The following is a 26622-nucleotide window of genomic DNA, read 5'->3' on the forward strand; positions in this document are numbered from 1 at the left end:
TGTGCAGGTCTGTGCTGTACCCGAGCGCGGGGCTGGATGACCGGAGGAACAGGAGAAGTTGTCCACGTTGCTGCGCCTGAAGCCTTGGGCGGCAGAGCTCACCGTCTCCGAGAACCTGCACACGGTGAGCACATCGCGCAATTCAGCCAAAGCTAAAATGCTGCGGAACCATCTAAATGCATAGTCCGCAGGAGCAGGACTAAGGAAAGCGAACTTTTTTTGGATGTCTAGAGTATATGAACTCCCCTTACTGTCACAGTTGTATTGTGGCCATGATGTTCATGAATTATAAAAGATCAGTTGCGTTTGGTATATTTGAACGACCGGTCATGCTTGCAGTCTTGCTTTACATGTTGTTTGGCACCTGTGCACTGCTGCAAGCGCGCTATAGTAGAAGATATACGCGCAGTGCAAAAGCAAGGAGGTGACACATCAGGGAAAAAAAAAAAGGCGAGGATCCGTGTGCGAAACTACATATACATGAACTACGCGGACGACTGGGTGCTGTGTGAGTATTTGGAACCCCGGGGCCTGCTGAACTAGTTGCAAGTGAAATTAGTGATGACACATTGGAATGATGCGTGAGTCACGGATACGTTGCGAAAATGCGGAGAATGATTGAGTAATTGGGTGCGATGTCAGGCGTCACTGCAATTCAGCAATGACGCCGTATGGCTGCTATTTAGTAATTACTTCCATATTATAAATTTACTTCACCGTGGGGGATTTCCCTAAACATCGCACTACTCCTGTCTTCTAAGGTCCCTATAGTGGCATGCTAATTGATCGCATGTATAAAAAGAGAAAAAAATTCCAGAAACAGAAAAGAACAAAGAAAATACCTGAAGAGAACCGTAGCAGGCACCGGGCTAATCGTGACGAAAGTTGACAATGGGCTACAGTTTCAAACCCCCATAACGAATTTGCGCAGGTCACGACTGTAGGCAGACACGTGGTTGGATGACTGGAGGTGCAGGACACGTTTTCTACGTACACGAGAATCTTTGGACGGCAGAGCTCACCGTCTCCGAGGACCGGCACACGGTGAGCACGTCACTTATTGCATTCCGTGCGACAATGCCGCAGCGTCAACGAGATGGTCTGTAGAAGCAGCAGGATTGTGGAAATTGCAAACTTGACTTGGCTGCACAAAGTACCTGCGCTCCCCACACTCCCACAGTTGTGTTGTAGCCAGGGTGTTTATAATATATCTCAAGGCAATGATGTTCGGTATATGAACGGACCAATCATGCTCGTCAGTGGGAATTTCGAACTGCATTTTCTATGACTGCTCAACTGTGAGCATTATGGAGTAGTAGTATAAACTTCATTCCGCAAAATGGGACGGGGTTTAGGGGTTGGGGTCTTGAGCAGCAGGTGGTGTTCCTAGGTACAGGGTCCCATTGGTTCTTGCTGCCTCCTCGGCCCGCTCAACCAGCGCAAGCTGATCTTGCGGGTCGGAGCTGGACAGAAGCTCCTCCCGCTGCTCGACTGACGGGTTTGTAATTTTGGGCTCTATCGGGCTCGCCCGACAGCCCAATGTGGAGTGGTAGAGGGTGGCTATCTCTCCGCACCACACGCATTCTGGAGTGTATTGCGAAACACAAGGCGCCATGATGTGAGGAGAAAGAGGCCTAGCTTCTCTTTCGAGGGTGACAGCGCCCGAGCAGTTACTTTTGTGAGACAGGATGAACATCATAATCAGAGAGGGGGGGGGGGGGGGGGTGGAAAGGAACGCGGATTTCGCGCGGACTGTTGACGACGCGCAGAGACATTGCAGAATCGTTTGGAGATAGCGACGGCCCCACGGAAACGTTTTCCCTTACAATCAGGCTCATCCTTGCATTGATTCCGCGGAACAAGAATTCCTTGCTGCTGGAGGCTAAAAAAAAAACAATGTGGCTTGTAACCGCTTATGAAGTGAATGAACGTAATGGCCTCATTATACGCGGAAAGCTTACAAGAAGGTTAGGCCCTAGCGTCCAATGGTGGCCATCAGGGTGGTTCCTGGTATCGTGTTCTCCCCGCCTTTTCGGTCGGGTTTTGCACGTTGTTCGGCGGCTGCCGGCATGGTTCACTGGAACAAATTATTCGCTTTGTCGCTTTGGGGACCATAGACGAAGACACGTACAAACTGCGAAAACGAAGTGCCCACAGTAATTTTTAACTGGCTAGCGAAGCAGCACTTACCACCCATTCGTTCTGCACTGTTTAGTTCACACGCTTCTACTGCAAAATTACAAGACATCAACATGACGAAAGCCGGCGCTGTGGCCGCTGGGCCCAAAAGACGCTGGTTCGATCCCGCGGCGATCACGTTTCCACGGAGGCGACATGCTAGAGGCCCATGTGCTGTGCGATGTCAGTGCACGTTAAAGAATCTCAGGCGATTAAAACCTTCGGAGACATTAACTAAGGCATAGCCCATATCGTGAACATGAAGACAGGAGGGACTCCGACTTATAACTTTGTTTAATGAAGGTTACCTTTATATTTCTATATCGATCGGCACACTGCTGTAGGTACCGAGGAAGGCCACAGCAAGGACACGTGGACAAGACATCCGAAAGATACCACGCACGCTTTTTTCTTTTACTGGACGTTTTGTTTCATAAACGTTCATGAAACAAAACGTCCAGTATAAAAAAAAAAGTCTGTGTGGTTGCTGCAGGCTTCTGCGGTACCTGCAGCAGCGTGCACCCTCCTCATGCGCTTCGCTTTTTTTTTACCCAAACAACTTATATGGTTCCAAAATTTCCTTGGCCCACCTTTAGCTGCGCGATCAGGGGATTACTTTATTTTACTCTGGACGAGGACCTATACAAGCAGTTTCTATCATCGATAAGATTCCCATTTTCGGTCTATTCCTTCCTCTCTGTTTCCCTGAAGCCACCCGTAGTTGTTCAATGACCTCCTTAAATTCCTTATTGCGTCAGCCTCGTGGTTTCCTTTTCCTTCCCAGCGGTTTGTAACTTTGCTTGTTCCATTTCCATACTGCTGAGTAGTTCTAATTACAATCCCACTTTTCAATGGGGCGTTAATCTTATGCTTTCTCAACGCCTGCTGCTATTAGCGCTATTTGTTGGACGTTGAATTTTGCTTTCGTTTTTTTTGTGTTTTATACATTTCTCTTTTGATCAGGGCACGCATATGCAGAATAATACATCTATGATCACATCCTAGGCTATACTCTCCCTCCTCGTCTATTTACATTTTGGAAAGCTTGCTGTACAGGGTGTTTCACGTAACTTGAACCAGTGATTAAAAAAAGTGGTGAATCGGATTTGGGTGCAACCAAAGACATATTATTTCCCGTCGTGTGGCGCTCCTCAGCGTATCTTTAAAATTCTGTTTAATTAGTTAAGCATCAAATTAAGCAAGTCTCCTAATACTCACTTTAGAGGCACGTGCGTTCTGTTAAGTGTGTAGAGGGGGTTTAGAACGAATCGATTCAGTTTTTTGTAGCAACGTACTTCCTCCTGATCATCATCAGCCTGACTACGCCAACTGCTGGGCAAAGACCTCTCCCGTGTCTCTCTATCTAATAACCCTTTCTTTTTGCCAGCTGCGGCACCCGTATCCCCGCAATCTTCTTAATCTCATCCTCTCACCCAACTTTATGCCCCCCCCCCCCCCCCTCCCCCCCTACTACGTTTGCCTTCTCTTGGAATCCGCTCCGTTACCCTGAAAGATCAGTGGTTATCTTGCCTTCGCATTATATTCCCTGAAAATGAAAATTGGTTTTGAGGAAAGGAAATGACGCAGTAATTGTCGCACATATCTCGGTGGACACCCTAACCGCGCCGTAGGGAAAGGGATAAAGGAGGGAGTGAAAAAAGAAAGGGGGTGGTGGTGGTGAAAAGCATTTATTCGGCTATATTGTAAGCAATTTATTCGCCTTCGTCGTCGTCGCCTCTCTGGCTGCGACTTCATTCTCTTTCACCTGATGATTCCCATCGTCATCGCTTGAGGCTGCTCGCTTGGAAGACGTCTCTGGCGAAAGGGCTAGAATAAACGTCTTACGTGAAGTCTTCCCTTACAATATTTACAGAGAGGTGCTTGCCCCTGAGAGGCCCCTAGTGGGTCTCGCCCCTTGCAATACTTGGCGGACTCCCTCATTCCGGGATCTCGTTGGTCATGACCACTGCGCACGTCCTCCGAACCAGGCCCTGTTGGGCGGATAGTTCCTGGCAGCCGGGCAGGGCCGCCCCCCAGTCCTCGCGGGTAGGGGAAGGGGTGATGGGGGGGGAGAAGGATTTTTCATGCATGCCCAAACCATGTGGAAGGTGTCGGCCACCTCCTCACAAAAGGAGCAGCGGCCTTCCAAAAAGGATTAAAGTGCTTGAGAACCGCCGGGCACAGCAGGATGTTTTTAATGTTTGTAAAGAGCCTGAGGAGAGTTCGTTCGCCAGCTTTACCCAGTCCCTTCATAGGAACCGGGTAGCGCCGGCGTGCGGCACGTTAGTGCTCAGCAAAGTCTTGAGAAGAAATAAGAGGGCTGTGATCTGGGTTAAGGTCCTCCGAAGGAATGCCTGGTGCCCGGTGAGTGAGAGCGCGGGCTACCTCATGGGCGGCTTCGTTACATGGCATGCCTTGGTGGCCGGGGACCCATATGATTGAGCGATGAGTTGGATCGCCGTCGCGAGTACTATGGTGAAGAATTTGGTACAAGAAAGGAAGAGGGGCCGTCGTGGCGGTGGCGAAAAACATTTATCAACAATTAAACAATTACAGAGATGTGATTGGGGTAGGGCCCTATTGGCACCTTCCCCTCAAAATACTAGGTGAAGCCCCTATTCCGTAATCGCATTGGCAAGCAACGCCATCCTCGTCCGTTGAACCGAGACCTTTTTTGGGTCTTGAGGTCTTGACAGCCGAACAGGACCGCCTCCCAGTCCTCTCTGGTGGGGTTGAGGCGGGGGGGGGGGGGGGGGGATAGATGGGCACTCCCAAACCATGCGGGAGGTGTCAACCACCTCCCCACAGAGCTGGCACGCGCCGTCAAAGGATGTGTTGAAATACTTAAGCCCCGCCGGGCACAGTACAGTGTTAGAGTTTTGATGAGGAGGCGCTCGTCAGCGCGTCCAGTCTCTTATAAGGGGTCGGGTAGTGCCGGTGCTCCTCCTTGTAGTAATCGGTGATTTGTTTGAATGTAAGGGCCAGATTGTCTGATTCGGAGTAGGCTTCCAAGGACAGGGAGATAGCCCGGGGAGAGAGTGCGCGAGCGGCCTGATCGGCCTGTTCGTTTCCCTGGAGTCCCTGGTGACCGTATGCCCAAATCAGGTTGCGTGAAGCTGGATCTTCGCATCGGCAGCTAAATTGCAGTATGCGCCAGGCAAGGGAGGGCCACTGAGCCACCGCGGCTCCGCTTAGGCCCCATTTATTCCTCTTGATTTCATCTACGATGTCCTTTGCCAGTTGCGGCCACCGTATCCCCGCAAGCTTCTTAATCTCATCCGCCCACCTAACTTTCTGCCGCCCCCTGCTACGTTTGCCTTCTCTTGGAATCCACTCCGTTACCCTTAAAGGGCAGCCCGCAAGGGCACCTTGTGTAACGAGGTGTTGGTGCTTGGCGCCACCACGGACCCTTAGTCCCCATACCGAAGCTGTCATCCGTACCGTGGCGATAGGTTGAAAGGTGGAGGGAAGAAACCTTGAACGGTGGCGGTCGAGGAAGTGGTCAATCCTCGGCCGATGGGCTCCTCGTCTGTCTACCAGGCGGGGAGTCCCGGGACCTTCCTCTGTGTATAAGGGTGAATCAGAGGCGACAAAGTATCAGGAACCCTTAGTTTATACATGCCGTATGGAAAAATCTGCAAAAAAATCTGATCGACCCCCGAAAAGGGGTCGCACCGATGTGAAGAAACTGAGTCCACAGAAGCCAGAAACGTTTGCGAAGTTTTTTATGCTGCACTCAAACACTAATGTACCGGTAGCCAACCTATCTGCATTTGTCATCGCCAACACCCTAAAAAGTTGTGTAGGCAAAGACTACAAAGCAAAAAAGCAACGAACCGGAGACCTCCTTGTAGAAATAAACACAAAAGAACAGAGCACCAAACTGATGTCATTACAGAATCTTGGAGAAATGAGCATACAGGTAACCCCGTACCGCACCCTGGACCACTCAAAGGGCGTCATATCTGAATATGAACTCCTACAGAGTACCGATGCGGAAATGGAAGAACTAGCCGAACAGGGAGTAATAGCAGCCCGACGAATAACCATCCGGAGAAACAATGCTGAAATCAAGACCAAACATATTGTACTAACTTTCAATAGCACAACTCTGCCTGACTCCATCCATGCCGCATACCTCCATTGTAAAGTCCGCCCATACATACCGAATCCGAGACGATGTTTCAAGTGCCAGCGCTTTGGACACAGCATGTTGGCCTGCCGAGGCAAACCCACTTGTGTCACATGCGCAGAAGACGCACATACAGAAGAAAGATGCGAACGCACACCAAAGTGCATCAACTGCAATGGCGCACATGGCGCGTACTCCAGGTCGTGCCCAGTCTGGAAAACAGAAAAACAAATCATAACTTTGAAGACCACAGAAAACCTGTCCTACCTTGAAGCAAAAAAACGCGTCTCTTTCCAACAGAAAGGGACATACTCTGAAGCGGTGACGCGGGGACCGCCGCCGCCTTCAGTTTCTGTCGGCACACAGGTCGATCCGAAGGACCTGGGGACGACAACCAAGTCCCCACCACAGAAGTCGGTGACACAGTCCACAGGGCTGAAAATTTCGCGGGAAGACCACGCGATCCTCGCCGGAGGCCCTCAGGCCCCACTTTCAGCAGCGGCATCCTCGGCGACAGACACCCAGAACAGCTCTGCTGAACTGGACCTGTTGCCCCACCCCCCTAAGAAGGCAACTGCTGACCCAAGAGACTCTGCCCCTGGAGCAGAGCATGATTCACTATTGCCAACAAAAAAGACGAATGCGAAGGCCACGGGCCATCGCAAACAAGAAACATCCTCTACGTCCACCGTGGAGGAGATGGATGTCAGCGAAAGTCCGCTGACATCTAAAACACACGTATCCGCGGATTCTACGCGGAAATCCGGCCCCACGAAAGTGGCGATGGATACAACTCCTGGTTCGCCACCGCTGCAGCGGCGGCGAGACTCCCTAGAGAAAAAAGGGAAACCACGAATCACTGCCCCTGAGAATAAGTAACTTTCCCCAATCCCCAACTTATCACAATGGCGTATCTAATACAATGGAACTGTAGAGGTCTACACAGAAACTACACAGACATAACCGATATGCTCAAAACAATGGCACCTACAGCTGTGTGCCTGCAAGAAACGAACCTTGGGCCACAGCACACAAACATCTTAAAAAAATATAATATTTTTTTCCGGAAAGACCGAGTACAAGCTAGCCGACTCTCAGGAGGCGTCGCTATCATAACGCAAAGCGATGTCCCTGCAAGAGAGGTATCATTAAAGACGAACTTAGAAGCGGTCGCAGTAAACATCATTAGCCATAAAACAATAACAATATGCTCTGTGTACATACCACCACACAACACAATAGCCATGCATGACATAGAAGAACTTCTGGAACAGTTGCCAGAGCCATATGTAATAATAGGGGATTTTAACGCACACTCCTCATTCTGGGGAAGTGAGCATACTGATTCCAGGGGTCAGCTCATCGAGGATTTTATTCTTTCGAATAACATATGTTTAATGAATACGGGAAAAGCCACGTACTGCTGCCCCAGCTCTGGAAAAATGACCTGCCTCGATTTAGCATTTGCATCACCATCTGTTTTTAATGATTTTATTTGGGATGTTTTAGATGACTCCCGGGGAAGTGATCACTTACCTACGGTTTTAAAACTAACATCAGCTACATTCGTCCTCCCTACGAAGCCACGGCGATGGAAAATTCACCTCGCCGATTGGGCACTTTTCAGAACGAAGGCCACACTAGAAAAAGAATATGCCGAAACCCTTACTATAGAAGAACTAAATGAAAAATTTGTCACATGCTTAATATCTGCAGCAATAGAAGCCATCCCACAAACATCTGAAATTTCACAAAAAACACATAAAGTTTGGTGGTCAATGAATGCTCAATGGCTAAAAAGCAGCAAAACAAGGCTTGGGGCAACCTTCGCAGATATCCCACTGCAGGAAACTTGCTCATCTTCAAAAGGGCTAGAGCCAAAGCACGATACTTTAGACGCAGCGCAGAAAGGGCATCATGGCAAGAGTACATATCCTCCATAAACAGCTCAATATCATCAAAGAAAATGTGGGAGCAGGTGCGGAAATTCACAGGAAATTTTACTGCGTTCACATTTCCAATGCTAACAACACCCGGTACTCAAACAACATTAGAAGAGCAGGCCAACATATTGGGTGAGCATTTTTCCACAGTTTCAAGCGCATCCAAACTACACACACACATTTCAAAAGCACAAAACAATAGTAGAAAAAACAAAGCCTGCCCTTTGGAACATGCATACATGAAGACTACAATCAGCTTATTACCATGCAGGAACTAAACACAGTACTAACATCCGGTAAAATGACAGCACCAGGCCCAGACAATATACATTATGCCATGCTTGCTCACCTCTCTGAGGCTGCCATAGAGGCTCTCCTAAAATTTTTCAATAAAATATGGATGAGTGGAGAAATCCCCCAAGCATGGAAAAAAGCAATCATAGTACCCTTTCTAAAACCTGGCAAACCACAAACTAGTCCCACCAGTTACAGGCCAATAGCACTAACTAGCTGTATAGCAAAATCATTCGAAATCATTCTAACATCAGACTAACCTTCATACTTCAGTCCCAGCAACTTTTAGATATACACCAGTGCGGTTTTAAAAAGACATGTTCCATAACCGATCACCTTGTACGCTTTGAGAACACAGTCCGGGAAGCGTTCATCCACAGCCAACACTGTATCGGAGTCTTCTTTGATCTGGAGAAGGCTTACGGTACCACGTGGAGGTTCGGTATTCTCCGTGACCTAGCGGACCTAGGTATCCGCGGCAGGATGCTGAGCTGTTTGAGCGACTTCCTGACCAATCGAACGTTCAGAGTCCGCCTAGGCGCAACCTTCTCCAAGACTTATCCAAGAAACTGGAGTGCCCCAAGGGCGCATCCTCAGCACGACCTTATTTGTCATCAATATGAACTCCATAGGAAAAGTAATCCAAAATCGATAATGTACTCAGTTTACGTAGACGACCTCCAAATAGCATGCACGTCTTCCAGCATACCTACCTGTGAGCGGCAAATACAAATAACAATAAATAAACTGGCTACCTGGGCAGATAGAAACGGATTTAGATTTTCCCCTCAGAAAACAGTAGCGGTTCTGTTCTCTTTGAGACGAGGCCTACAGGCCGACCCCACACTATATTTAAACCAAACCCCACTACCTGTCAAACAAGAGCATAAATTCCTAGGGATAACTTTCGATAAAACGCGCACTTTCTTGCCACATATAAACAGCTTAAAGAAAAAAGCTTCCCTGGCCCTCAATGTGCTGAAAATACTATCAAGAAAACGCTGGGGGTCTGATAGAGCTTCCCTGTTACATATATATCGTTCTCTGGTTCGCTCTAAGTTAGACTATGGGTCCATAGTATATGGCTCAGCAAGACCGTCCTACATAAAACGACTGGATCCTGTCCACAATTTTGGTTTAAGGTTGTCTTCCGGTGCTTACAGAACTTCACCAATAGCAAGTCTGTATGTGGAAACTAATTAACCTTCCTTAGAAGATCGAAGAACCGCACTAACTTGTACATACATCCTCAAAATCCTTTCTCAGCCCAAACATCTCTGTTACCCAATTGTCACGAAATGCCCATCCCGAATACTCTTCAACAACAAGCCCCATGCGATTAAGCCGTTGCTCTTGCGCTTCGAAGAAAAATGTCAAACTCTGAACATACTAAACGAAATCAAAAATATTGCCCCAAGACACGAAGCGCTACCACCGTGGTACACTCTCCCCACAGTGTGTGACGTCACACTAACACGCCTCAGGAAAACCTGTACACCACACGACCATATAATACAAGAATATCTAGCACTACAAGAAAAATACAGAAATTACACGTCATTTTATACTGACGGGTCAAAAACTCATGCTCATGTAGGAAGCGCAGTAATACAAGGAGAAAATAAAAATGCAGTACGACTGCCGTCTTGTGCTACAGTTTTCACCGCTGAGTGTTATGCCATTTGTGTTGCGGTACAGAAAATAACAAATGAAAACATCAAAAACAGCATCATTTATACAGATTCACTGAGCGTTCTTACAGCATTAAAATCCAAAAATGCCACGGAGTCACTGATAGGAAGCATCATACACAACATAGTAAAGATCACAACACAAAAACATGTTATAAAATTCTGCTGGGTTCCCAGTCACGTTGGCATTAGGGATAATGAGAGAGCCGACATGTGTGCTGCACAAGCCGGAACCATGGAAATAAAACATGTGATTTTGCCTCCTAGGGATTACATGAAGTTAGTACGTAGCAAACTAAGAGCCAAATGGCAAGCCTCTTGGGAAAATGAAGGAAACAACAAGCTGCATACTGTAAAGCCCATTTTAAAAGAATGGAAATCATGCCGCCATAAAGAGCGTTTTATCGAAGTAATTTTATGTCGTTTACGCATAGGTCACACACACATCACCCATAACTTCTTATTAACAAAAAAAGACAGACCTCTGTGTGAAATGTGTGGTGAGGAGCTCACAGTAAATCACATTTTAATTTCTTGTTCGCTTCTCGAAGTACTTAGAAAAAAGTTTTTTACGGCATTTTACAATGAACACATTCCATTTCATCCCGCATTGCTTTTAGGCGAGCAAACACTTGTCGAGTTTTCACTTGTTTGTAAGTTTCTAAAGAAAGCCAATGTTTTAAATCTATTATAATGTAACCTCTGTACACTTGACATAACATCATCTAACCTTGTGTTTGGCGCATGATAGCCATAGTTGCTTATGCGTCATAAAACCCCAAATAACGTAACGTAAGCTTAAAGGGCAGCTGCACCACTTTTTGAGAATTTCGCGATGTTCAAGGATTCAAATCTATATAGGCTGTAGGTAAAGCATGCCAAGTTTTTTTGCACTAGCATTTAAAATGGTCACGTAATCGACGATTGAATTTTGCGCTTCTCCTCAAAGCACCAGAGGAGTGCGGAGAAGTTTAGCGTGACGTCACAGAAGGTATGATTTCAAGTTACCGCTGCCGTCAGCCACACACTAGCGTTCCTTGTTGAATGCTGCCTAGCAACGTTCGGAGGGCATTGCCTTTGGTGACGTTGGTTTTTCCTTCAAATTGGGCGTGTATGCATTGAAAATGTACCGATACCTTCGATGACGTCATCATGCCCCCCCCCCCCCCCCCCCTTGGCGTTGTGGTCTGCGGAGAAGCCCGAAGGCCGTCGCGATTTTAATCGGCGATTACTTCACCATTTCAAATGCTAGCCCAAAAGGACTACGCATGCTTTACCTGCAAGTTTCACACATCCGACCCATTTAAGCTCATCGATTTCTGAAACCAATGCAGTTGCCCTTTAACGACAACCGGTTATTTTGCTTTCGTATTACATGCCGTGCCGAAGGCCATTTTCTCCTCTTGATTTCGACTGGGATGTCCTTAACCAGCGTTTGTTCTTTCACCCACTCCGCCCGCTTCCGATCTCTTAACGTTACACGTATGATTTTTCTTTCCATAGCTCGATTCGTCGTCCTTAGCTTAAGCTGAACCCTTTTCGTTAGCCTCCATGTTTCTGCCTCATAGGTGAGTACGTGTAATATACATCCGTTGTATACTTTTCTCTTGAGGCATATTGGTAAACTACCATTCATGATATCTGAGAGAGCCTGCCATATGCGGTCCACCCCATTCTTATTCTTTCAGTTAATTCATTTCATTTATTGTTTTCTTAAACGCCTGAAGGCATTACATAAGGGGGGACGTATTGTTGAAACGGCGTAAGGCGATGTGAACATGCATAACAAACAGGAAATCAAACGTGCACACTCACATGGCAAGGGCTCCAACAATGACAGGATTCGACAACAGGTGATACACCACTCTTGAAAGACAGATTAAACAATATTTGCTGCAAAGTGCGCTTATGCGACCAGGATCTGTATGAGATGAATTTTTATTTTCTCCCGGAATGTTTTGTGATCAGTGCATGAAACGATGTCGTTAGGCTGTGAATTCGAGTGTTCTCGCGTTGGCAAAGAATGGGTTGTTGTAAGCATTCGTGCGGGCACCCTATGCGTGCTATCGGGTTTCCGTGACTGAGCCGTAAGGACGTTCGTAGTGACGTGGTTAATAGAGTGTGTCGTGTTCTCGTGCTATGACAAATGTATTGAGTAATCATAGGCGGGAAACGACAGGGCGTGACTCGGAGGGACTGCTTGAGGGCGGTGACGCCGGTTTCTCTTGAGTAACATGAAGTAATGAACCGAGCTGCACGATTTTGGATCGATTCCAAATCGACGGTGAGATATGATTGCCATGGGTGCCAGATGGATGATGCACACTATAATTTTGGCCGTACAAATGTTTCGTACGCCAGCTGTTTTATGTTAGGGGATGCAGATTTCAGATTACTTCTCTGGCAGCCAAGTGTGAGTGAAGTATCGGAGCAAATAGTTGTAATGTGGGTGACCCATGAAAATGATGGTGCGAGATGTACACCTAGGTGATTATAAGATATTGCAGCGGTGATCGGCACTGATGAGATACTGTTAGTGTGCACATGCGATATGGTGGGTTTGTGAGTGAAGGAAAATGATGTGCATTCAGATAGATGTAATGGCGCTCGCCATTTTTCGCACCATGATGCAATAACGTCAAGGTCCTGTTGCAAAACAAGGTTATCAGTCGGGATATTTATTGCATTATAAATGGCGAATCATGCGCGAAGACTCGTAATTTGCATTGAATGTTAGAGGGTAGGTCGTTAATGTATATTAAGAAAAGTAATGGTGATAGGCCGGCCCCTTGAGGGACACGTGATGTTACATCTCGTAAGGGTGACTACAGGTTTTCTTACTGAATTTGATCCTAGTGCCAGTGGAAATAATCTACGCGCTGACTGATATAATCTGCGTGCCATGAATTTAATCTGAGTGCAAAACATTTAATCCACGCGCCAGCGTATTTAATCCAAGCGCCAACTGAAACAATGCGAGCGCCAACCAATTTAATCCCAATGCCAACGCAAATAATACGTGCGCCAGCTGTTTTAATCCAGGTGCCAACCAATTTAATCCACACTCGAAAAACGAATGCTGTAGAAGACTCCAAAGCATAGAACACGAATACCAGGAATAAAGATTAGGTAATTTTTCAAACCATGCGATGCCTAAGCGAAGTGTCCACATATTGCATAGCTTTCATCAATATTATAACCAACACTACTTTGATACAAGTGTTTTAAAGCGCCGTTTCAAGCGCACAATATCAGCATTAAAAAGCTGCACAGGGGCTCAGTGCTATGGCTTACTGGCTCTTTATTACGACCATAGAACGGAGGAGGGCACAAATGCACACACTGTTTATAATGTAACATTGAATCCACTGTCTTCAATAAAAGATGCGATTATTTTGTCAGATAATCAAAGAAAGTGTTAATAAACCGTACTTTAGATTAGCGCTACGTAGTTTCGTGTGAAAAAAAGGTACACAGCCAATGATGGAAAGTTCCAAAGCAAAAGGCAAGTTTTGCGCCTCCATTTCTTGTGGATTGTCGTCTGCTTTTGCAAAATATGCTAGGACAACAGAAAAAGACATAGATATGTGCACTCGTTATAGAAATCTGTGAACTTTCTTTTTCAAGAAATAAGATTTATTTCTCAGGCACGTAAAAAAGCATTGTTAAAAACACAGAAGAAAAGGAAGTTTCAAAGCAGACGGCTTTGTGTGTGCCGCATTGTGGCTACATTTGCACAACGGAGTAGAGCCGGACGGTGGTGGTACGCACTCGTATACTATAAGCAGGTGATAGTGTACCACTTTTCTTACATCTCGCATGGACATTAACGCGCAGTATTTTCTTCCATGGAAGCCGATGAGCCGTGCTCTTAGGTCCTAATTGGACACCGAAAACGAGGACCGCCATTCAAGCTCCCAGATGCACCAAGAAGAAAGAACAGCAAAGTCTCTGAACATGACAGGGCCAGAATTCTCGATGTGTCAAGGCGCGGAGGAGATGTGAAAAAAAAAAATGGCAGACACGCTGGGCATCAATTTAAAGACAGCAAGATCAATTGCAGCTATACCGATAGAGAGGTGTTGAAGAAAGGCGGAACGTCGAAGAAATTCGGAAATGAGGTTGTAGCGGCTCTCAAAATTATTATGGACAACAACCCTGCTTTCACTCTAAAGCAAATAAAGCAGGCGGCGGAAGAAGAATTGCCCGGAATTGCCATCAGCACAAGTAGCATCGATCGCCTACTGGATGCGCACGGCTACTCTATGAAGTTGGTGACTCAGAGGACGATCGACCGCAACAGAGATGACGTGAAACGCACCCGCAAAACATATGCGCAGTGGCTGCAGTGTGAAGGACCCCGCTTGTGCAGGTTTTACGTTGATGAGACCAACTATAACATATGGTGTTCAAGGAGCTTCGGCCGTGCGATTAAGGGGCAACCTGCGGTGCAGACGACGACTGGCACCAGAGGCGCAAACCTTAACATTATCGCCTGTATGTCAGCAAATGGTGTCATACATTGGACGGCTGTCGACAAGGTTCACTGGGTCGTGTTTAACGAATTTTTGAGCGATATATCAGCCCGTGTCGAAAGTGAAGAGCCTGGTTCAGAAGCCGTTTTTATTTTTGATAATGCTCCCGCTCACAGCCAAGCGGAACAGGCAATCCTGGCCAGTCAGCTGCACTTAATCAAGAGGTTGCCTCCTTACAGCCCATTTTTTAACCCTATAGAGGAAGTGTTTTCGAAGTTCAAGTCTGAAGTCAAAGCTTTCCTCAGCGAGCGGAGAGACTTGGCGCTCACCACTCCGCCCGGACTGACTAAAAGGGAGCATCGGCGCAGTTTATTGCTCGACACTGCTCCACACTGTATGCAGCAAGTACAGCGAGTAGAATGCGCTGCTTTCGACCGCCATAACTTTTCTTTTATACCAGCAGCTTTGCGTGAAGATGACACGTAAAATGTGAGATCACACTTTGCGCCACCTAATGTCCTACAGAAAATAAAACTGCATTTCAAAGACGGCCCCTTCTGTGCTTGTATAAACCTAGATTGTTAACACCGCTATAAGGCAGCCGCCAGTAGCTATTCTTGACCTAGGCTGTAAGCTCCGGTGTAGCTTCTCTCACTTTCCGTTCTAAAACTAAATAAACCTTGAAGTGAAGAACCGTTCCTCCGGTTCTGTGACTCGTCCCACCTAGAAGAACTCTGCATTACACTGCTACCTTTGTTTCTGCTAGTGGTGTTGAATCTTTATCACAGCCTCCCGAAAAAATTCTGCACCGGTTGCATGAAAACAGTATAAAGGCCGGAATTGTAACTAGCATGCAGATTCAGCGCATAAGACAACCCATAATCAGCAGTGCTTACCCAACTAATTAATACACGACAGTCACAAGCCTCAAGAGTTGCATAAAATACTGAGGTTTAACAGCTGCTAATGGCTCTTTGATGTTACAAGGTATGCGAAGAAAACGAAATAGTGCATGAGAATGTGACTCACAGGCTTGCATGGTCTCAGAAATTATCTTAACTTCGCTTTATTTATTCTCTGTTCGCATTTATTCGCATGCGGATTAAATTGGTTGGCACCTGGATTAAAACAGCTGGCGCTTTTATTATTTGCGTTGGCACTGGGATTAAATTGGTTGGCGCTGGATTTGTTCGAGTTGGCGCTTGGATTAAATACGCAGGCGTTTAGATTAAGTGCATGACATTGAGATTAAATTACATAGCAGGCAGATTATATCTGTCGGCGCTCAGATTATTTCTACTGGCACTAGGATTAAATTCAGTGGGAAAACCTGTAGATGTCATTTGCGGATTTGAACTTCGAGCGCTCTTTTAAAAAAATGTTCAAGCCAGCATAATTAGATTGGTAGGAATCCCGAGGCACGAAAGTTTCGCAAACAGACGATGATGAGATACGCATTCGAATGCCTTTGAAAAAGTCTAAAAAGATTGCATCTGTCTGGAGGTTATGGTCCATGTCCTTAAGTATGTGTTGGGTGAACACGGCCAGCTGTGTTTCACGTGAAAGCGATTTCCTGAAGCTATACTGATGCGAATAAAAGAGGTTAATTGAATCTAGGTGGGACATTGAGTTTGATGCTATAATGTTCCCTAGAAGTTTAGAATTTATGCTAGTAGGGGATATTATATGACAGCTGGGCATGCGCAATCACCTGTTTTGAAGATGGGAACAATTTGGGCTATCGTACGATCATCAGGAATACTTCCCGTGTGCAATGATGGGGTAGATATTAAGCGTCTAATCTAATCTAATAAATCTAATCGAGCTGATTAGATTTATGTCTATAGGGTAGAGGATACACCAGAATTTGATGGGATTTAATTGTTCTGAGAATAGATATAACAAGCCAGGAGATAAAAATTTGTCTTCCCTTTCATGATCCGGAATAGCGGTCACTACGTGACCTAGGTAGACGTATTGCCTTACCAGAGTACACGTTTCTTCCCTCCTTTATTACTTCTATTTCGGCGAGGTTCGGGTGTCTATCGAGACGTCAGGAAGTTAGAGCGGCATTTCCGTTCCTCAAAAACGAATGTTTTTATGCTGCGGAAAAGATAACACTGGAAACTAGGCAGTTTTTTCGTGTAAGCTGGCCCTTGAGTCCGTGAAGTGTGCTGGGAAATCCGCGAGCGGCAGAAGGCCGAGTGTGCACTTGAGCACAAATCCGCTAATGCCAATCAGCTTTCGCAGATTAATGCGCTAAGCCGGCAAGCTTAGCGCGAGGAACCTTTCAATCGAAAGCCTTACTAGCTCAATTACGATAAAAACGGGCGGCGTATATTTTTTTATTCAGCTCCGATACTCCCATGGCCCACAGAGCATTATTGATTTGAGCGATACATAGAAAGAAAAAATTCATTGGTTACAGGAGGGCATAACGCATACAGCAAAAAAAAAAAAACCACTTTTGTGACACAATGAAAAATAATCAAGAGGAAGAAATGGGCTTGGGCAGGGCATGTAATGCGAAGGCAAGATAACCGCTGGTTCTTAAGGGTAACGGAGTGGATTCCAACAGAAAGCAAACGTAGCAGGGGACGGCAGAAAGTTAGGTGGGCGGATGAGATTAAGAAGTTTGCGGGGATACAGTGGCGCCAACTGACAAACGACAGGGTTAATTGGAGAGACATGGCAGAGGCCTTTGCCCTGCAGTGGGTGTAGTCAGGCTGATGATGAACTGGCGGAAATATGTCAGTCGATAAACCGAAGCACGAGAATGAATACATATGCCAAGAGGAAAAAATTCACACAAGGAGGCAAATTGATATGAGAAATATAATAACGCCATTTGTGCAAATGTTGAACACTCAGATGGGCACGTTATAGAAGGCTATAATGTAACAGAATGCATGGGTACAACCAAATGAAACGCAGAATAGAAAAATTCAAAAATGACTATGGTAAGCAATCATATACTGGCATCTTCCTCTTGAACTCTTCAATCTCATTTCCGAGTAAAACTTGTGGTGGAAGGTGGTTCCACGCCGACGATGCATTTGGAATGAAAGAATTAATGCATATTGTTGTACAGCACCGGGGAACGCCAACTTTGCATGATCGATCAATGTGGGGTGAACCATATGTGCGTCGTCAGTGCATCTCGAAGAATTCAATTCATCCTGTAAATTTTGAACAAACAGACACATGAGTGATACTGCCCTGCTAAGGAAAAGAGGGGTTAGGGACAATTATTTTTTTTATTTCATTGACCCTCGACAGCCCGTCATAGTTACGGGTGATAAGACGGGCAGCTCGGCTCGGTACTGCTTCCAGGTCATCAATAACATCATCAGCCTGACTACGGCCACTGCAGGGAAAAGGCCTCTCCCATGTCTCTCCAATTAATTCAAATAATCATAAATTACTTAGGTATTCTCCATTAACTCTTATCTCCAACTGCTCCCACTTCAGGCCCCAGAATACCTCCTGTAAACAGGCAGTGAATAGCAAAGGCGAGATCATGTCTCCCTGCCGGACACCCTTCCGTATTGTAATTTTATTGCTGACTTTATGGAGGACTATGGTAGATGTGCAATCGTTATAATTATCTTCCAATGTTTTCACATAAAACTCTTCTACACCCTTAATCCGCAATGCCTGAATGACAGCTGAGTTTTCTACCGAGTCGAATGCTTTCTCGTAATCGATGAACGCTATATATAGGGGCTGGTTATATTCTGCGCATTTCTCTATCACCTGATTGAGAGCGTGAATATGGTCTACCGTCCAGTATCCTTTACGAAAGCCTGCCTGATCATTTGGTTGATTGGCCCCACCGCGGTGGCTCAGTGGTTACGGCGCTCGACTGCTGACCCGAAAGACGCGGGTTCGAATTTCGATGAAGGCGAAATTCTAGAGGCGCGTGTACCGTGCGATGTCACAGCACATTAAAGAACCCCAGGTGATCGAGATCTCCGGAGCCCTTCACTACGGCGTCCCTCATAGCTTGAGTCGCTTTGGGACGTCAAACCCCAATAAACCAAACCAACAATTTGGTTGATGTAAGTCTAGGGTTGTCCTGACCCTATTAGCATAACAGAGTTAGCATATTCGAATTTAGCGCGGACACGTGACTTGTACACAAGAAGCTTGACAGGTGCCGGTGCTAAATAAAAATTAAATTTCAGATGTCCAAGCATGCGGTTAGAATGACGCCGAGATGTTTGTAAGATGTTAGGGGTGTCAGAATAGAAAAAGAAATAAAATAGGAAACGTAGCATGAATTTCTGCGACGCAAATGTGCATTACATTACACATAGCCGCGTTAAGCGTCATTTGCCATTGCGAACACCAATTAGAGATAGGTATTAGCTTTGCCTGGAGTGATGGAACGTCGTCTGCAAAGAGTCCTATTGAAGATGTTACATTTTTAGGGAAGTCGGTAATGTATAGAAATGCATTAGTGTGTGTGCAGTGGCACATGGTACGAAAACTCCCAACAATGGCAAGAAGAATAGGGTAGCGTCAAAACAGAAGCTTGAAAGAACGCGAACATTAATTCATAGAAAAGGAGACGTCAAGGACTTGAAAAATTACAGGCTGGTCAGTTTACTGTCCGTTGCCTATAAGGTATTTACTGAAGTAATCGCTAATAGTAGGTATAACCTTAGATTTCAGTCAACTGAATGATCAAGCAGGCTTTTGAAAAGAACACTTCACACAGACCATATTCATACTATTGATCAGGTGATAGAGAAATGAGCAGAATATAACCAAACCCTATATATACCGAGTGTCCCAGCTAAATGTAACCAAACTTTTAAAAAAGGCGAAGTGTCATAGTCTAGTGAAACCAACTGAGAGTTGTTCATAAGTCGCGTGGCCTAGTCTTGAGTATTTCTTCGCCCTTCAAAGTTAATTAATTAGATAAGTTTAATTAGCTAACTTTTTAATTATTGACTTCAAGAAGAAAGTGTCAATACAAAAGTTTTAGATCACCTCGAAAAACCGCTAGTAGTGCTGTTTCTGTCAAGTTACGATTTACGTAGATTCATTTATTGGCATTAAAAGAAAGTTGTCACGTGACCAGCTGCTCGCTCACTTCTCTGCCCCAATGTGCACCCAAAGTCTCATCGAGGAGAGGACTTCAGAAAAAAATGGATTTTATTCTTTAAGGCGCGTCTTGGGACGTTGAAGTGGCACAGTTGTCATGTGGAAGCTTTTCCTTATTGTGCGGGTTATGGTTAAAGGCTGGTAAAAAACTGCTTTACGTAAATATTACTTTGCTGCAAATGTCTCAGTAAGCTGTTTCTCAAAGCGATCTAGAACTTCTCCATTGACACCGTGTTCCTCAAGTCAATAATTAAAAAGTTAGTTAATTAAGCTTAACTAATTCGTCAACCTTGAAGAACGAAAAAATACTGCAGACAAGGTCACGCGACTATAAACAACCCTCATTTGGTTTCAGACGGCTAGGCCACCGTGTGTTTTTAAAAAGCTTGGTTACATTTAGCTGGGACATCTGGTATATCGCGTTAATTGATTACGAGAAAGCGTTTGACTGAGTGGAAATCTCAGCTGTCGTGCAGCAATTGTGGATTAAGGGTGTAGAAGAGTGTTATGTGAAAATATTGGAAGATATCTATAACAACTGCACAGCTACCGCATTCCTCTATAAGGTCAGCAATAAAATTCCAATAAGGAAGTGTGTGAGGCAGGGAGACACGATTCCGCAAATGCTATTCATCGCCTGTTTGCACGAGGTATTCCGATGCCTGATTTGGGAACAGTTGGGGATAAGACAGGGTTAATTTGAGGGACATGGCAGAGGCCTTTGCCTTGCAGTAGGCGTAGTCAGGTTGATGATGAGGATGTATGAGACCAAAAATGGCTCAGAATACGGTTCTGTGAGCAGGAAGTTAAAATTCGAGAATCGTAAGTCATTAGCATACATAAATCAGGCGGTCATTCCAGGCGAACTCAGTGTCAAGTAAGGCATCCGAACATTTAAAAGATGAGCCATACGGAACCAGCGAGCGAGTGCAACAGTAGTGGAAGAGTTAAACTTTTTTCAAATGGTTGTGGAAAGAGATAAGCTGTTTTAGAGACGTTCACACTAACTGCATTTTGCATTTGGGAGCTTGCGACTGAGAAGCGGTAACCTTGAGTGGAGTGTATGCAAGTAGTATCCGATCCACAGATGTCATTGCCTTCCTAAGTCACCCAGGAGATGAAGTGAAAAGCATGATCAATGAGTTAGACAGTCAGTGTAGAACGGGTCATGAGTGGATAATAACTAGAAGAATAAGAATGGGGTGGAGCGCTTATGGCAGGTTTTCTCAGATTATGAATGGCGGTTTACGAATATCCCAATTGGTACAAGGCGCAAGAGTGGACAGGATGAACGAAGAACGAACACGGACAAGGGGGGGGGGGGGGAATAAATGAAAAAAGAGAAAAACTTTATTGTAAGAGAAATTCGGGGCACGCCCCAGGGTCCCCGCACGACACCACTGCACTCAAGTGTTATGATCAGGGTGTCGAACCGGAACCGAACCTGAACCCGAAACCGGAACCGAACCCGAATTTTCACCCGGAACCGGAACCGAACCGAACCCATATTTTTTCGCCATCTTGGAACTGAACCCGAACCGGAACGATTCAAAGGAACCGTTCCGAACCGGTTCGGGACCCGGTTCAGCACCACTTTTTTTGCAACTCGGCATGCTTTTATTTCTTTTTTTTTAGACAAAATGAGATGTACTCGCGCGTAGATTTACCCATCGAAATCTGTTCCCGTTACGCAGAGCGAAAATGACATCCAGTCTATGCGAAAACAAAGCTCAAGGAAGTCTGGTGTCCAGGAATGGATTTTTTGGCGCTTCTGCAATGCGCTTTCGGCAATTCTAAAGAATTGTACTCCAGATTGATGTAAAATCTTCGGTTTGTTACTGTCTCCCATTTAGCATCTCTGCGTATAAAATAAAATTGTTAGCACTGCTCTAACTCATAAACAACCTAGTGAGAATAGCCTCCCTTTCTTTGTGTCATGTGGCATAAATATGTGAAACACAGGCGCAACGACCTAAACGTTGTGCAACATTTACGTTCGGAGGCATTCGTTATCTCCAACAGCAGATACTAAATAAGACTCCTCATGATGTCTCGGGCGACCGACTGCTAATGCCAAGGTCGCCGGTTCGATCTCGGTAGCGGAGGCCGCGTTTCGAGCGCACGTTGAAGAACCCCAGCTGGTCTATGTTGATCTTGAGTCCTCCAATGCGGCGTGCCTGTTAGCCCCCCATGTCGCTTCCACACGTTAAATCCCAGATATTACTACTGCTATTACAAAATAAAGGAAGTATAAATTGGCGCAGATTTTTTTTTCAGTATGCGAACATTCTTCGTTGCACGCGATGGAAGTAAGCAATGAAAGACGGGCTTGTAGCAGCGGTACAGGTACTTAAAGAAAATTATTACGCAAAAAGGCAATGCATATGCATGTGCGCGCTGGCATGCGATAATGTCCAGAAAGATGCTATTCCAATGAAATGCAGCTATGATGAAATGATTGTGTTACACCGATGCGCTGAAACTGTTATGCTTATATATATACCCTACATCTGGACATCCTGGTTCAGCACGGACGCTGCACCGTCCTCAGGCACGCTTCTATTGGCCGAAAATGCGGACCACGACTGAGCGGTACGTCGCCAGCTGCACTCAGTGTCAACGATACAAGCGACCTACTAGCCTTGCATCTGGTCAGCTTCACCCTGTGACACCGTCTGCAGCACATTTGAGCAAGTGGGCATAGATCTCCTTGGCCCGTTTCCGAAATCCTATCATGGGAACCGCTGGATAGTGGTTTGTGTCGATTACCTCACTCGTTATTGTGAAACGGCAGCCCTACCCGCAGTTACAGCGGATCATGTGTCCTCTTTTATGCTACGATTCATAGTTCTACGTCATGGACCTCCAAAAGTTATTATCAGTGACCGTGGTCGGCAGTTCACCGCTGCCGTCGTGGAGCAGCTCCTCCGCTCCTGTGCATCGCATTTTCGCCATTCCTCGCCTTACCATCCCCAGACAAATGGACTCACTGAGCGCATCACCAACATGCTGTCAATGTATGTTGATTCAAGGCACAAGAATTGGGACAGCGTCCTGCCGTTCATCACGTACGCGTTCAATACCGCGCGCCATGAGACTACTGGCTACAGCCCCTTCTTTTTACTCTATGCTCGGCCCCCCCCCTACACCCTGGACACCATACTACCATTTTCTGACGAGCTTCCTGAAGATCCTTCCATCGCTGAGACACTCTGTCTCGCCGAAGAAGCCCGACGCCTTGCTCGTCTTCGTGTTCTCGCCTCCCAAGATCGGTCCAAAGCGCGCTACGATGCCCGCCGCCGTCACGTCACTTACAGGCCTGGTGATTTGGTCTTGTTGTGGCGGCCTATCAGAAAGCGAGGATTGTCTCAGAAGCTGCTGTCCCGAAAGACGCGGGTTCGATCCCGGCCGCGGCGGCTGGAATTTCTTTGGAGGAGAAATTCTAGAGGCCCGTGTACTGTGCGATGTCAGTGCACGTTAAAGAACCCCAGGTGGTCGAAATTTCCGGAGCCCTCCACTACGGCGTCTCTCATAGCCTTAGTCGCTTTGGGACGTTAAACCCCATAAACCAACCAACCATCAATTCCAGCGTAGCTCGTCTCACGGCAAGCGGACGTCGTTCAGCGCGACCTGAAGTCACTCACGTTGCCCGGCTGAAGCCCTACCATTCGCGCGGCGCTTCTTAACTCGCCCAGCGGGCTTCGGCTGCGTAAGGGGAAGTGTGACGCCCATGAAAAGGCCTATTTTACCTATTCCTATTCTACATGGTCGGCGTTGCTGACTAAGCCGAAGATGAGGAGAACGAGGTTGGTGTTGTCTCGTGCTCGGCAAGCGGACCCAGCTGCTTTTCAGTCCTCCGTCCCGGTCTTAATAAACCCTGGGCGTAACAATATATAAAAATTCCAAACGTTAGCGGACGGCTTCGTCATGTGTTCTCGGACTGCTGGATCTTGAATTCTCTGACGGGCGGCTTGTATCTGCCTCTCGGTGTCCCACTTGGTGCTGTTGGTGTCTCAGATGAGAAGCTTATGCTTGTAGGCGTTCTTTTGTAGAATGCTTTGGCGACGGCTTACGTGAAGCATTAGCAGCAATCCGCCTCGACTACATCGGCTGCAGAAAAGGGGGGTGGGCGGGGGGGCGGGGAGATTCATTTTAGAGCACGAGCACTTCTAGCCACGTTCTCAAGATTTAAGCTATGTGTAGCTGCGAGTAGCTGTGTGTGTCAAGCCTCACAGTAGCAAGTGTAACGGGCTCACTGGGTCAGTGGACGCCTCGATCCCGCTGTGAGTACCAGTGGCGTCCACCAATTGAGGCAGTTATGCACCTTTCCTGTGGCAAAAACAGCGGAAGGTTTACTTTTTTTTGGGGGGGAGTTAGACTCGGGTTCAGGTCTTCTTCTTTTGTGGTGGTGGAGATGGGGGTCCGTTTGGGCGCGACACGTTGCAGGAGGGAGATGAGACGTAGACGGACTTCTTTGCGGAAATGTACAAGCTGGGTTTATTTACAACTATTTACACATATACACATCGACCAGGGTGGTCGCTAGCATTCAGGACGATCGGGAGCGCCAGGCCAGAGCTCGCCCCTACGAAACCCTGTCCTGCCTGGCCGACTGAACTCGCGCTACACGTAGCGGCTCCTCGTCCTTCGGAACGTGGCCAGCGCAAAGCTAGACCCTGTCCGTCTCGCGATTCCGACTCTCCACCAAGAGTCCCTGCCCAAGTCTCCCCCTTTGGCGCCAAAACGCCTCCTTAAATAAGTTTCCCCAGCATTCTGGGGACAAACTTAGTGACCAATGAGAGATGGGCTTCTTACAACCAATCAGAGACACGCCGGTACCCACGAGCTTGTTTGCTCGCGAGAGCCGCATGCCTTTGAAGAAGCCGATAGCGCTTTTGCGCTTTTCCACACACAGTGAAACACTTTGACAACACCACAAAAGCACGCAAGCACCACTTCCATCAGCTGTGGCTCCAAACACTATAGGGTGCATCTGAGCCCTCTGGCCAGAGGCAGAGTAATCACAACTCGTTACCCGAATGACCACTTCCATCAGGCCTCACGACCATTCGTAATTGCACTCAGCTGCCTCCCACGCAAGCTTCCCCCTCAAGTGTCCCTGAAGTTTTCTTTCGCACTGTTCGACACCGCGGTCGAAGGGTCATTGTACTTAACCCCGACAATAGCCGGGGTACGCGACTCGTACGCACTGTCCGCGGAACGGATCCCTTTCCGGCACCCCTCGCTGCCATTGCTGCTTTTACCTTTTGGGGCGGCAGCCCTTTGACCCCAGCGTTTCCTCTGTCTGCTTAAAAGCTACGCCGCCTAAAGCATCTTAAGATAAGGACCAAGTCGGCGGCGCCCGGGGGGGGGGGGGGGGGGGGGGGATATGGAGATGGCCCGCTGCCCGGCGGCCCGCAAACTCAACTGGGGGGGAGGGGGGTTAGAGGGAGGAAAGGGCGCAGTAAGTCTCATATCTAGGTGGACACCCAAACCACGCCGTAAGGGAAGGTATGAAGGAAGCAGTGAGAAAAGAAAGGAAGAAAGAGGCGCCGCAGTGGAGGGCTGTGGAATAATTTCGACTACCTATAGGGATATTTAACGTGCACTTACATCGCACATCACGCGCGCGCCTTTGTGCGTTTCGCCTCCATCGAAACGCTGCCTCCGCGGCCGGGTTCGATCCCAGGAACTCCGGCTCAGTAGCCGGATGGCCTAACGTCTGATTTTTAGGTTAGGAAAGGCGCATAACTAGCTGCCTGGGTCAGTGGACACCTCTACAGCGCTTTAAGGTACAAGGCGGTTATGTGCACCTGCAAAAAATCGTGCTTTTTCACTATATTTCGTGCTTAGCAATGCTAAACCAGCAGCCATTTTTACCAGTGAATGCCCGGATGTGCGTCCACCGAAGTGCGCAAGTGTCCAATGTGCATCAAGAGTGGAGGCTGCACACGCACATGCACAGGCGCGCGCACACCCACGCACGCAAACAGACGCGCGCGCGCATACACACGCACGCACACAGACGCGCGCGCGCACACACACGCACTCACGCGAACGCACACAAACACAATACACTCTAACCCCTATTGAGATTCGAACCAGTCGCGGCGCAAGAGGGAAGCTTCGATTTTCTGACGCCTTTGGTGATGATGATGATGACGATGTCATCAGGCTTAATCTACTCGGCCATCTCCGAAGCTTGTTTTTCTTTTGTCTTATGGAATACTAGGGACCTCCCTGACCGCCTCGTATCTTACTTTACCGCGGGTCGAATTCAGCGATCTCGGCATGCGCGCTCACGCCACCATCACTTCCTTATTCCGCCCGCGCATCAAAATTCCGGTAGGCACACACGAAGAAGCGGCAACCAGTCTGGAGGTTTAACTTGCGTAGCATATACCTCCTGCGCTGAAATACACTGTACTCTGAACATTGACCGCGTTGAACGCGGTGGTTTTGCGTGTTCATCCATCATGCGGCGTTTCCACACGCTAAACAGTCCAATTATCACGAAAAGTTCACACGAAATTTCAGCGCCTTTCATCACAGGAAGAAATGTTATAGTGTAAGGCATGATCTCAATGTCCTTTTTAAGAGACTCCTGAAGTTTCCGTCAAACGAACACAAATAGTTTTTATTGCTAGCACAGGTAGCAATTCACTGACGGTGGCACAAACGTCCCTTGGAGCGATGCACGGCCTATACGCGTAAGTCCAAAAAAGGTTTTTCTACTCACGCGTTTGGTCCAAAAAACGCTTTGCAGTCCAAAAAAAGGTTTTTACGGCACATTGAAT

At 46.9% G+C, this 26622-nt stretch overlaps 1 long non-coding RNA gene across 1 annotated transcript in view; it reads left to right on the forward strand.

The window, feature by feature from the left end:
• Positions 1-19: 19 nt before the first annotated feature.
• Positions 20-26622, forward strand: part of LOC149335674 (uncharacterized) — a 37742-nt gene continuing 11139 nt past the window's right edge. The window contains exons 1-2 of the long non-coding RNA XR_016284494.1: positions 20-124; positions 932-1044. This is a non-coding gene — a long non-coding RNA (uncharacterized LOC149335674). The remainder of the gene's footprint in view (positions 125-931; positions 1045-26622) is intronic.

This window comes from Amblyomma mixtum, chromosome 7 (genome assembly GCF_055824585.1).
Source record: "Amblyomma mixtum isolate Tamu chromosome 7, ASM5582458v1, whole genome shotgun sequence".
In the NCBI taxonomy this organism is placed as follows: domain Eukaryota; kingdom Metazoa; phylum Arthropoda; class Arachnida; order Ixodida; family Ixodidae; genus Amblyomma; species Amblyomma mixtum.